At 46.2% G+C, this 13046-nt stretch overlaps 1 pseudogene; it reads right to left on the bottom strand.

Annotated features, from left to right (window-relative positions):
- Positions 1 to 10589: 10589 nt before the first annotated feature.
- LOC130029861 (60S ribosomal protein L30-like) lies at positions 10590 to 10970 on the bottom strand (annotated as a pseudogene).
- Between the last annotated feature and the right edge of the window lie 2076 nt (positions 10971 to 13046).

The following is a 13046-nucleotide window of genomic DNA, read 5'->3' as shown; positions in this document are numbered from 1 at the left end:
GAGGTTCTTTCTATGCTGTGCTCAGAAGGCAATACTCCATCCAGTGGGCCAGACAGTTCAATACTAGGGTTTGAGGATGTAGGCTGCTCAAGCCCTGCATTTCTGGGGGTCACAAGGCAGTCTTGGTGCTTGGGGTCCCATGCAGTGCTGCACATCAAACCATGCAAAGTATGCACCCCTGACTATTATTCTAGCTCCACAGCCCGTACAGACTCAACTTTGAAAAATTGTGGTAAAATACAGATATAACTTAAAAACTTGTCATTTTAGGGGCTGGAAATATGGTTCAAAGGGAGCACGTACCTGCCATCCTCCACATCATGGAGTTTGTTTTGTTTGTTTGTTTTGTTGGGGTTTTGGAAGGGGAGGGAAGGAACCACACCTGGAGATGCTCAGGGCTTACTCTGCATTCAGGAATTATTCCTGGCAATGTGTGGGGACCATATGGGATGCTGGGAATAGAGTCTAGGTCGACCACATGCAAGGCAAATACCCTACCCACTGTGCTATCTCTTCGGCTCCCGCCAAGCCCTGGAGTTTATCCTAGGCACCTCATGGCCCTGTGAGCATGGCCAGATGTGGCCCAGGTGACCCTCACCACTGCTGGGTCCTCAGTGGCTCAAGTGCTGAACTACCAGACTTGTACTACCTCGCCTGAGTGTCTCAAGGAGTCACTACTGGGTTCCAGAGCACCAATCCAGTGGATGTGGCCCCTATTTTAAAAATTGACTTTTGTTTTTTTGGACCACACATGGCAGTGCTAGGGGCTACTCCCAGTTCAGTGCTCAGGGTCACTCCTGGTGTTGCTGTGGAACGAGGTAGTGCTAAAAATTGAACCCAGGGCCTCACACATACAAGACAATTACTCTATCCCAGCCTCATCCCCAATCACTAAAAAGTTGGTCACTTGGACCTTTTTTTTTTTTTGCTTTTTGGGTTACACCTGGTGATGCTCAGGGGTCACTCCTGGCTCTGCGCTCAGGAATTACTCCTTGCAGTGCTCAGGGAACCATATGGGATGCTGGGAATTGATCCCGGGTCAGCTGCGTGCAAGGAAAACACCCTACCTGCTGTACTATCGCTCCAGCCCCTCATTTGGACCATTTTTAAGTGGACAGGTCAGTAAGGCTTGATAGATCCACAGTGTGGTACTACCATTATTGCTGTCTATTTTCTCTTCCCACCCCCACCATTTTCCAAAAAGAAACCTATGACAAATACAGTATGGTCTCCTATTGTTTTCTTTTTTTCCTGTGCTGGGGATCAAACCCAGGTTGGCTGCTTACAAGGTATCTTACCCTCTGTGCTGTCTCTCTACTCCAGTCTACCTTTCTTGATTCTTTTTATTTTTGTTATTTTTAAAATTTAAAAAATTTTTTTATTAGTTCATGTGAAGTACTGTAACAAAAATTTCATGTTTGAACTTCAATCATATGGTCATGGTCATCAAACACCCATCCCTTCACCAGTGCACATTTTCCACCACCAAAATCCCCAGTATTACCAGCCCCCCCCATTCCATACCTCCTCCTGTCTGTGTGGCCGACAATTTGCAGAATATTCTTTCTCTACTTTAGTAACCTTTGATGTTTTGAAACCAGTTCTACTAGCTCTCATACCTGCTGAAAATGCAATTGCTAGACAATGTGTTTTGTATTGCTTGTTATGGATATAATATAATGTCTCTAGGAATTCGAATCTTTTAATAAATTAGGGTCTGAAAAAATTGCTGTTGCAAGTTGCTCAGGTTCGAGATTCGTTTGTGAGTATCCAGATTGTGGCCACGTGGGAGTTTAAGTAGATGGTGGGCGGATGTGGCATCATCTCGGCGTCCCATCGAGGCAGGGGGAAGGAGAGCCCACTCCTCCCCTGTCCCACGAGACTTGGGATTTACTGTCACCTCAACTCGTACTTGGTGCTTCTTGCTGGGTTCTAGAAAATGGCAACTGCAGGAACTCTTCGAGGGCAGGTGGTGGGACAACATCTGTCCCCGTCTGGAGCAGCCCAGCAGAGAAGGTCTATTGCAAAGTCCCAGGCCATCTCTGCCGCAAGTTGCTCAGGTTTGAGATTCTTTTGTGTGTCTCTACCCTTCTTGATTCTTAACTCTCCTAGACATTATTAGGTAAAAAACAACTACAATCTTAATTAAAGCCAGTGACGTGATTAAAGTGATTGAGTCCATGTAGTGCGTGAGGTCCTGGTTTCCATCCCTAGCATCACTTGCCTACTGAATACCCTGCGAGTGAACCCCACAACAGACACAGCACAAAGCATGTAAGAGATGCTTAGCCTTTATTTCCATTTTGAGTCTATCAGAAAAGCAGGAATTGGGTGACTGATTCTGTGGGCAAGTGCCCAATAGGTGGCCATTGGTTGATTGGAATAACTGAATTAAATATGTTATAAAAGCTTTGGTATGAAATATGAATTTTTGAGAGGGCTTTCCTGTACCTTTCTGCAGAGGTGCCTATTGGTCACAGAATGCTGGAACTGATCAACCTTGCAATGTTACTTTAGCCTCTGAGAACCAAATAGGAGCCTTCCTTTGTTGTACTATCTTAGTGTTAATTTTAAAAGGCATTTTTGTTTTGTTTCGGGACCACAGTGGGCAGTGCTCAGGGCTGCACTCAAGGATCACTCCTGGCAGGTTTTGGGGAATCATGTGGTATTGGGGATTGATCCTGGGTTAGCTATACTATCTCTCCATTCCAATTATTTTAATATTCATGACACACTCATTTGTGTAATTGATTACTGTTTACCTTCTCTCTCCCCTCCAACTCTATTTAGAGAAAGTATTTGGTCAAGTTAGAGAAAGACTTTGAGAAACTAGAATCTTGTGCCTGAAATAGGTTTTCTGCTGATGTTTGGAGACTGGCTGAAGAAGACTTGTAGGTGGGTTGGTGGCGTGGAAGTGGAAAGAAAGAAGGGACAGCCACGTGGGCAGGGAGCAGCTTCAGTCACCTGGAAATTCCATGTAAACATAAAAGATCAATTATGTCTGTCTTGACTCACCACCATATTTCCGCCCCCCTGCCTGGTGCAGAGCAGGTTTTCAGGAAGTCCTGGTGCAGGAATGGCCCTGTGAATATATTGCCTCATTTCATAGATGAGGGAGAAGAAACCACAGAGGCTGGACTTCGTGGCGATGAAGCTGGCAGGAAAAGACAGACCTCTAGGTTCCCTGCTTTCTTTCTATTTTCTTTTCTGACCTCTCAATATAGAGCCGGAAAGTCTTCCAGTCTGATCTAACCCTTTCATTTTGTCAATGGGAAACTGAGGTCCAGAGAGGGGAGGGACTCCTCCAGGGGCATAGCAGAAGGTCTAGCAGAGCCTGGTCCAGACTCCAGGTCTCCAGACTCAGAAGCAAGTGCTCTTCCTTTGTGAGGACGTTGAAAAAACAAAGCTGGCTTGGGCTCCTTGCCAAGCCCCCTGCAGGAGGTCACATAGCCAAGCGGCTCTCAGAGTTCCTTGTCTATTCTTAGCCTGAACTTTTAGTGACTCTGGTCTTCAGCAGCCTTTCCCCCATTTTTCCTTTGCATTTGGGTTTTTGTGTATACGTGGCGCGGCGCATCTTTTAAATAAAGGGCGTACGTGTCGGAAATGAGCTTTAGCAGTCCGGGCTGGCGGAGTGGGGTGGGGGAGGGGAACGGGCTGCAAAGAATAACTGTGAAAGAGGGACCCTGAGAAAACAATTGGCTTCCCTCCTCTCAAGTGACCCCAGTGCCCCAGAACCACCCCCTCTATGTCTGCTCACAACTGCCAACACAAGGCTCTTCACACAATTGTAAGGAAATTGCCAGAAAGAATTTATAAGGAGGGCTGGCTGTTTGCACTGCCTACTTGATGTCTCACTTTGATGGTGACCGAAGCTGCTCTCTGGCCACGTGGCTGTTCCTTTTTTCTTTCCACTTCCAAGCCATCTACCCACCTACAAATCTTCCTCAGCTAGTTTCCAAACATCAGCGGAAAAACCCTTCAGATACAAGATTCTAGCTTCTCAAAGCCTTTTTCTATTTGACCAAATACTTTCTCTAAACAGAAACACACACACAAAAATGAGATAATCACCAACCTTGAGCTCCTTAGGAATAGAAGAACAGTGTGGAAGGTAACTCATTTTGCAAAATGACCAAAGAGCAGTATAGGTTTAGATCAACTTCAGAGAAGGCAGAGGAGGGAGATGTGGCTCAGTGGTAGAGCATTGATCTGGCATGTATAAGTCCGTGGGTTCAGTCTCCTGGGCTATTTTTTAAAAAATTAAAAGCAGAGATTGCTCTGGGTTAGTCTCAGTTAAGGCAGATTCAGGAAAGCAGCTTGAACCCGTCTTGTGTATTAGTTATCTGTTGTTATGTAACAAGTTACTCCACCCACATTATGTGTTCTGGTTCCCTATTGTGTAACAAATTACCTTGAAAGTTCAGTGGCTCAAGACTCGGTGTGGATTTCCCCCAAAGTGAGGACTTAAGACAGAGCAAGAAAGACCAAGATGGAGACTGTGGACCTTTTGTAGGCCCATCTATAAAGTGATGGTCCTTCATTTTTGCTGGTTCTTTTATTCATTCGCTGCAAGTCTTAAGGTTCAGCCCACATAAAAAGGAAGGATGTGAACAAGAAACTGAGATTACTGGGGGCCTCCTTCAGAGATGAGTGGATGGAATTCCAACAAGGTAGGGAGAGCATTCTAGGTAGGGGATAGCAGTGAAAGCATTGAGGCAGAATGATGCTTTGGCTGGAGCAAGGCTTTTGGGTAAGAATATAGAAGTGGTGGCTGTGGCTAATTCTGGAGGTCTTCGGCTGCCGGAGCTCATGCCACAACCATGCTGAGACCACTCTCCACACGCATGAAGGTACCAGCAGAGGAACAAAGGCATGTGGGTCCCGGGGCTGAGATCTCCAAGCCTGCTCAGATCGGGGCTGAGCATCCTCCACCCAGATCCTCCATCTTCCAGTAGGCAGGGATCACACCCACCAACTGGCCCCCAGCGCCGTGTAATCCCATCAACGACCAAGACCCAGAGACTATAAAACCCAGCTCCTGGAAGCAAATGCAGCCTACATCTTATTATCTCATTCCTACTTTGGACAAACTGGCAGGCTACCGAATGTAACCTGCCCTCACGGCAGGGTCTGGCAAACTCCCTGTGGCGTACCCAATATGCCAAATATCAGTAACAATGATGGGTCTCATTCTCCTAACCCTGAAAGAGCCTTGAATATGGCATTTTTTAAAATCTCAGGGCCAAGACGAAGGAGACATTACTGGTGCCTGCTTGAGGTAATCGACAAACAACAGGATGATCATGATCGTGATAGAATTGGTGGGGTTAGAGAGATAGTAGAGAGAGCAGGACACTTAACTTGCACACAGCTAATGCAGGTTTGATCTTCAGCACCACATATGGTTCCCTGAGCTTGCCAGGAGTGATACTTGAGCACAGAGTCAGGAGTAACCCCTGAGTACCACTGGATGTGGGTCAAAACCAAATAGACTATAGAAGGGGAGAGGTTGACTGGGCCACATGAACGTTATTTCCAAGTGCCAGGCCAAAGAATTTTACTTTTATCCTCATCTGTATTTCCCCACTCAACAACAGGCTCTGAAAGTAAGGAATATGCCAATTTCACTGTTTCATGGTTTATAATAGAGGTTGTCATGTAGTAGGTGACCAAGAAACTTTGTTGAAAGAGTAGACCTGTGATTTAATGTATAAGGAATAATATGAACTGTCAGATTTGTCTTTTTAAAATCTTGCGGAATTCAACCTCCAAAGGAACTGGTAATAATTACTTTGGAGCTCCCAACTAAGATTTAAACATTGTCCTTTATTTCTAAGGTATCGTGATTCAAATTGCCTAGCATATACCAAACAGAGAAGTTAAACTTTGATCTTGATCCTTCAGTTTCTCTTTGAACAAAAAGCTCTATTGTTTTGCTTTTTGGGGCCCCACACTCAGTGATGCTCAGGAGTTATCCCTGTCTCTGCCAAGGAATCACTCCTAGCAGTGCTCAGGAGACCATATGGGATGCCAGGAATTGAACCTAGTTTGGCCACATGCAAGGCAAATGCCTTATTCGCTGTATTATCCCTCAGGTCCCCCAACCAAAAACTCTTGAAGCACCGATTCCGGTGAGAATTGGGAACTCGATACACAGGGAGACAGAAGACAGACTTGAAGTTAAGAGCAGACAGTGCTCATTTCCACTCATCCAGCAGTTCAAGAGCATGACCCCGAATGGAGCAGACACATGCCTAATCCCTAATCCCTGGCCCTGACTTCTAGGGTGGGAGATCTGCCCTTTGCTGCCTGTCGGAAGCGTCTCTGTGTATGAAGTCTGCTTCAGGGAAGGAAGATAAGGAAGCTGAACTCTTAGACAGGTACATTAGTTTGAGCTGCCACATCGAAATGACACAATCTATGAACCTAAAGCACAGAGCTTGGCCTCTCATGGTTGATGTTCTAAGTGACCGCCGACTGGATAAGCTTATAAGAATCCCTGTGGATTTGTTAATGAGAGTAACTCAGGAGGGATTCTTGCCTAACAGATGAGCAATTTATGACATTTTATAGCTTGCGAATATGTTTTCATAGCTTGATATTCATAGTTTTCAACCATCACTTCTATTTTTGGTGTAGGGGGTCCATATCTGGTGGTGCTCAGGCCATTGCTGGCTCTGTGCTCAGGAATCACTCCTGGTGATGCTAGGGGTGTCGGGGATCAAACCTGGGTCAGCCACATGCAAGGCAAGCACTCTACACTCTGTACTATCTCTCTGACCCTCATCACCTCTAACTTAAACGCCAACAAAAATTTTTGTAAAGTAGATGCTTTTATGATCCCCGTTCTTTTTTATTTTTTGCTTTTGGGGTCACACCTGGCAATTCACAGGGGTTACTCCTGGCTCTGCACTCAAGAATTACTCCTGGCGGTGCTCAGGGGACCATATGGGATGCTGGGAATCGAACCTGGGTTGGCTGCGTGCAAGGCAAACGCCCTACCTGCTGTGCTATTGCTCCAGCCCCTGATCCCCATTCTTTAGGAAACCAAAACAGATGCAGTGATTAGGTAGTTTCTAATCAGCAGAGGTCAGTTCTGAAACAAATGCTGCCTGCTCCTTTTCACTGCAGCTCTTTCCATACCAAATGTCACCTGTTACTTGAAGTCTACTCTGCATACTCAAAGGTGTGGGTCCCTTCTCCATCTTGCCCCTCTTTACCTTCCTTCTGTTGAGCTCCCAGAGTTGGAATTCGCCTCTCAGTTCATTCCTACTTAGCTGTGGTGGCCGCTAACAGGCTTTTTATCTCTGCGAGGTTTTACTTTCATCATCTGTGATTGATTTCATGGACTGGGGTCATTTTCTGGTGTTAAGAGCCATAAATGTAGTTGTCTTGATTTTCAGTCCCACTCATTCAACAAATATCTGTTGGCCACCAGCTCTGTGGTAGCCGATGCCTCAGGCACTCAGTCGGGACAGGGTGATGACCAGGTCATGGCTCCTGCCCTCGGAAAGTTGGCTTTCTTGTATGCCAGAAAGGGGCCCTTGAAAGCATCCAGCTGAGTCCTCTTCTCAAAGAGAAGAGTGAGTCACTGTGACAAATGACATACCTGGGTCACAAACGCAGCAAGTGGTGGGGGATTGGGAGCTTGGGTCTTTTCCTAGTTTGGGGTGTTTTTCTTCTATGCTGAACCTTGGCTCTATTCCTGAAACCGGTCTGTCTCAGCTCTCTGAATGGAAGGTGGCCTCTCCTGGGGCCACTGTGTCCCCTCTGTGATGTGAATTCAGTCTCAGCCACCCGTACACCCCTCTCTCCTCCCCTACCCCATCCCTGCGCCCACGGGCGGAGCATTCTCACATACTGAAGAGCAACTAGCTTGTTGTCACTGGCATTTAAAACATCAGAAGAGGTGGTGTTGGGAAGACGTATCATGAAACCATCACTAACAGTCTTGTAAATCACAGTGCCTCAATAAAAATTTAAAAAAAGAAACTTAAGACAAGGGTCAGAGTTCTCAGTGCCAGTACGAGGCAGCCCATCAGTGGAGCCTCCTTCTTATACAGCAGGACTGCCGTGGGCTCTTAGCCAGCCAGGAGTTTCCCTGTGCCATGCAGTACTTCTCTCTTCTCCAAATTAGGACCTGGAGCTGCTGGTCAGAGAGCCAGGCCCTGCTGAGTGGGTTTGGACATTTGCTCATGAAACCTTCAGGAATCCTGCCCCATGGCTTTCCAGGGGAGACACTGAGGTTCGGACTAAGTAGTTGACTAAAGCGACATGGAGCACAGGGCTGGGCTGAGCCCCATGTTGCACCCCAAATGGAAATACCTTCGTATATGTGTCTTGCATGACCTGCAGAAACTTCTAAATGTGGAACCAGTAGGTTGGCACCTATATGTAGAACACCCGTTTGCACTTGTGGACCCTCAATAAGTTAATTTTATCATCCTTTCATCGCACTCCTTTATATTTTATTTATCTATTTTTTTCCTACATTTTGGGGTTTTGTTTCAAACCCAGCTGTGCTCAGGGCTTATTCCTGACTGCTCAGGGATCACTCCTGATGGTGCTCAGGAAACCATATGAGGTGATAGGGATCAAACTAAGGTTGGTCATATGCAAGGCAAGTGCCTTACCCCCTGTATTATCGCTCTAGCTCCCTTCTTTAAAAAATTCTGGGAGGAAGGGCAAATTTTTGGTGTTCAGGGTCTACTCCCTGGTCTGTGTTTGGGAACTGGTTGCATCTGGTGATGCTCAGGACACCGTGCAGTTCTGGGGATCAAACCTGGGTCTCCAGCATGCAGCACCATCTGTTCAGCCCTTTGACAACCTCTGTGGCACCCACCTCACTCATTTCAAAAACTATTATTGTAAATTTTTATCAAAGTCATATAGGCATGGACTTAAAATAGTCTACAAGTGCTACAAAGTTTATTAAGACAAAGAGCATCCTTCAGCCCCCATCCACCCAACTCCCCCCTCACTTCCCCTTCCCAGAGGGCCCGTTTTCAACTTGTTTAACTAATTCTTTTACCCATCTATAAATAACATGTTTGTATTGCTGCTTCCTGATTTTCCAGTTGAGGCAGTATCTGTTGACTTCCCACTATGGGAGAGGAGGATTCGACTTCCTTGTCTTCACTCCCTCCCTCGGCACAAATGCACTTCCTATGTCCCTGGTTCTCAGTATGGTTAGAGGGTAATTTTTGGTAGATCAGTAGTTCGTGTGCTTGTTAGGATGACGACGTGGATGGGTTTAGCACTGCTGAGACATGAGTCCATTATGATTGCTTTTCCTTTCACACATATCTTTGTTTTGGTTATCTTCTTGGTTTTTTTTTCCATTTTTTTAACTTACGCTTCAAAAATCTCACCATTGATTAACCCTCCTCTCTGCCAGTTATCCAGATGTCCTTTCTGGATACTCTTGAGATGTTCGCTTGGAGCTTTTTCTCCTGCTCTGGGGGAGCTGCCACAGCTGTCATTTGTCGCCAGGGCATACCCTGGCCTCTCTCCTTTGTATACTGAGTCGCTCTTTGTGGGTCCCAAGGCTGTGTTCTTTCCTCTTCTTGATGACATATATTCTCTAGAGTGCATCTGAGAGTGCCTGAAGGGGAAATTTGTTGAAGCCCTTCATGTCTGAAGTGACCAGCACTTGATTCAGTATGGAATTCTAGATAAGAGGTCAGTTTTCCTCAGAACTTTGATAGCATATCTCCATTGTCTTTTTGTTTCCAGGACTGTTATTGAAGCCAAAGCCTTCTTTGTATGTGACCTTGTAGAATTTCTTTGTCCCTAACATTAAGAGAGTTTTAAAAATAATAATAATAATAATAAATATGGAGTGAATCCAAAAGAGAGCTCAACAGGCTAAGCACAATGTTTTGCTTATTTGGGGGCCATACCTGGAAGTGCTCAGGGCATTCTCCTGGCTCAGAAGAAATGAATTATTCAGAAATCAGCCCCACAGGGGCTTGGGGGTCCATATGTGGTACCAGGGATGGAATCCTGGTTGTCCACATGCAAAGGAAGCACCCGACTTTCTGCTTCTCTGACCCCTAACTGTAATGTTTTGCACGCAGGAAGCACGGTATGTCCCCAGAGTGAGGACTGACTCTCGAGCTCAGTGACAAAAGGCACCTGCCTCATAAGTGGGAGGACTCAGCTCAATTCCTCGTGCTGCCCAGATGTGCTGAGTCTGGGTGCTGGTGGTTCAGCTGTCTGAAGCGGCTGAGCGGGTCATCTCCAGAGCACAGCCGGGTGTTTCTGAGTGCTAAACCATGGCCTTGTGAGCACCACAACTAAAGGCATGTATCTGTGGCCAGGAGCGTGAGCCCGGCAGAGCTCTTCAGCCAGAACTTTCATGAGTATCATCAGTAGAGGGTACAGCTGCTGCTGAGCGCCTGTGCGGGCAACAACTAGAGCGTGCCACCTGGCACTCAGGGGACCATATGGGATGCTGGGAATTGAACCCGGGTCGGACACATGCAAGGCAAACTCCCTACCCGCTGTGCTATTGCTCCAGCCCCTCCATTGATATTTTTATTTTTTTTTAACTTTTTAATAATTATTTTTTATTATTATTATTTTTAAATAATTGATTTTACTACAGAAAACTTTTGCATGATTTACTTTTCCCCAGTCTGTTCTGGCATGCTTCTGTTGATATCAGAATCAGCTGGATCGATGATGGCCAGCGTGGACACTCTAGTATTTCCCACAGGCTGTGCCCAACTCAATGTTATTGCCACTGTAGTGATGGACCCCAGTCTTGGCCAACATGGCGTAGTACTCGATTTCAGATTCCCTGAGCGCCGGGCAGTTGTTGTCCAGGATGTTCAGCTTGGCCTTGCCCTGGCGGATCATCTTCAGCGTCTATTGTAGCCCAGCACGTACTTGCCGCTCTTCATCACCAGCTGGAGCCAGGAGTTGATGGACTCCAGCAACATTTTTGTCTTCTTCGCGGCCACCATCTTTCCTCTCAGGTGCGGGGCAGCCCCAGCCAAACAACTGCCAACTCCATTGAGATTTTTAATACTGGGCCAAGGAGATACTCAAATGCTATGCATGACGGAGCCCCAAGTTTCATCTCTGGCACCACATGACTTCTCAGTACTGCCAAGAGTGACCCCTGAAAACTTCTGGGAGTAGCACTCGTGTGATGGGGTATGCACTCGCCCCAATATACATACCAAAAAGTGGACATTTCCAAGAAAACCCATTATATCCTTTACCTGGAGTGGAAGTGGGGGGCGGATCTTTAAAGAACTTTTGAAAAATAAAAAATAAAGACCTTTGAGAGAGTTTGCTTGCTTGCTTTCTCTTCCTCTCTCTCTCTCTCTTTTTTTTTTTTTTTTTGCTTTTTGGGTCACACCCGGCGATGCACAGGGGTTACTCCTGGCTCTGCACTCAGGAATTACCCCTGGCGGTGCTCAGGGGACCATATGGGATGCTGGGAACCAAACCCGGGTTGGCCGCGTGCAAGGCAAACGCCCTACCCTCTGTGCTATTGCTCCAGCCCCCCTCTCTCTCTCTGTCTCTCTCTCTCTCTCTCTCTCTCTCTTTCTTTCTTTCCTTCCTTCCTTTTTTTTTTTTAGTGAATCACTGTGAGATACACAATTACAAAGCTGTTCATGATTGGATTTCAGTCATCCAAAGTTCCAGTACCCATTCCTCCACCAGTGTACATTTCCCATCACCAATGTCCCCAGTTTCCTCCCACCCCACTCCTCACCTGTCTCTATAGCAGGAACTTTCCTTCTCTCTCTCTCTCTCTCTCCACCCCCCCTTTTGGGCATTTTGGTTTGCAACACAGATAATGAGAGGTTATCACGAGAGGTTATCATATTTGTTCCTTTACCTATTTCAGCTTGCAGTTCTTATCCAGAGTGATCATTTCCAACTAACTTTGTCATAATGGTCGAAAGACATTTTAGACAGAGTGAAATTAGATACACTGATGTTTAAGCCACTGTGTTTATCCAGTACCACTATATATATATATGCTAGTTACTTAATTCATACCTTACATTTGTGTTAGACTCCTTAAGTTTTCCTAAAGGCTTCCTAGCATTAACATTTGAGTCCCACAATTTGATTGTGCTCTCTGGACAGGGCCTGGGAATCCTTCAGTTCATCCCTATGAGCTTCAGAGTGAAAATCCGATCGACAGTGAGGTGAGGTACCCTCTTGAAAAACACTTGTTTCTGCCAGAACTCTCTAGAAGCTTCTAATACAGATTATATAAATGGCACACTCAACTTACATAGCGTTTTTTTGGTGTTCCCCCAAAAGGTACTACTGAAACACCACTGCTACACAATAAACTGCACGTGTTCAAAGTGAATCACCAAAACCATCATCTGAATTAAGTTGCTGCTCACCCCCTGGTTCCTGCATGTTCCTTTGAACTAACCCTGTGCCTCCCTCTTGCTCCCCCTCCCCTGTCCAGGCCACCACGGATCTGCTTTCTGTCACTATAGATTAGTTTGCATTGGTGAGGTATAAATGGGATTATTGTATGATTTATTTTTGGTTTGTTTGGCTTGTTATACACGTAGTTTTTCTGGATGCAGAAAGCCTTCACCAGCTCGACCCTTCCTGTCCCCAGCCCCTCTCCTTTGTCCTTCCTTGGTCCAGCCTCAGAGGCTGCCCCCCGTTGTTCCGGCCTTCTCTTCACCCGGGCCTCATTCAGCAGAAGGCTGCCATGCTCCATTCACACTGAGGTAACTAATACCATGTGATGCTTGATTAGTGTAGTTGCACAGATGTGACTTGTGCCAAAAAAACAAAATGCTAGTGGATGGATTCCCAAGTCTGAGTCCTTAAGCTGGAGGAGTTTGGGACCAGGGCCACCTTTGGACCCAGGAAAGAACAGTCTAGAGAGAGAATTCTCATGGAAGGCTGACCGTCCCCGCAGACAGGCAGAAGGGATCGAAATCCCCTCTGCTCCCATTCAGAATTTGGGTTTCCTGAAATGTCAGCCATTTACGAGCTAAGAAAAGAACTAATGTCTTGCTGGCCTTCCTTCCTTTCGGTCTATTTGGCAG

Source organism: Sorex fumeus, unplaced genomic scaffold (assembly GCF_029834395.1).
Source record: "Sorex fumeus unplaced genomic scaffold, SorFum_2.1 ptg000043l, whole genome shotgun sequence".
NCBI classification, from domain to species: domain Eukaryota; kingdom Metazoa; phylum Chordata; class Mammalia; order Eulipotyphla; family Soricidae; genus Sorex; species Sorex fumeus.
The sequence above is the reverse complement of the archived record's forward strand: the minus strand, read 5'-3'. Positions and strand labels throughout refer to the sequence as shown.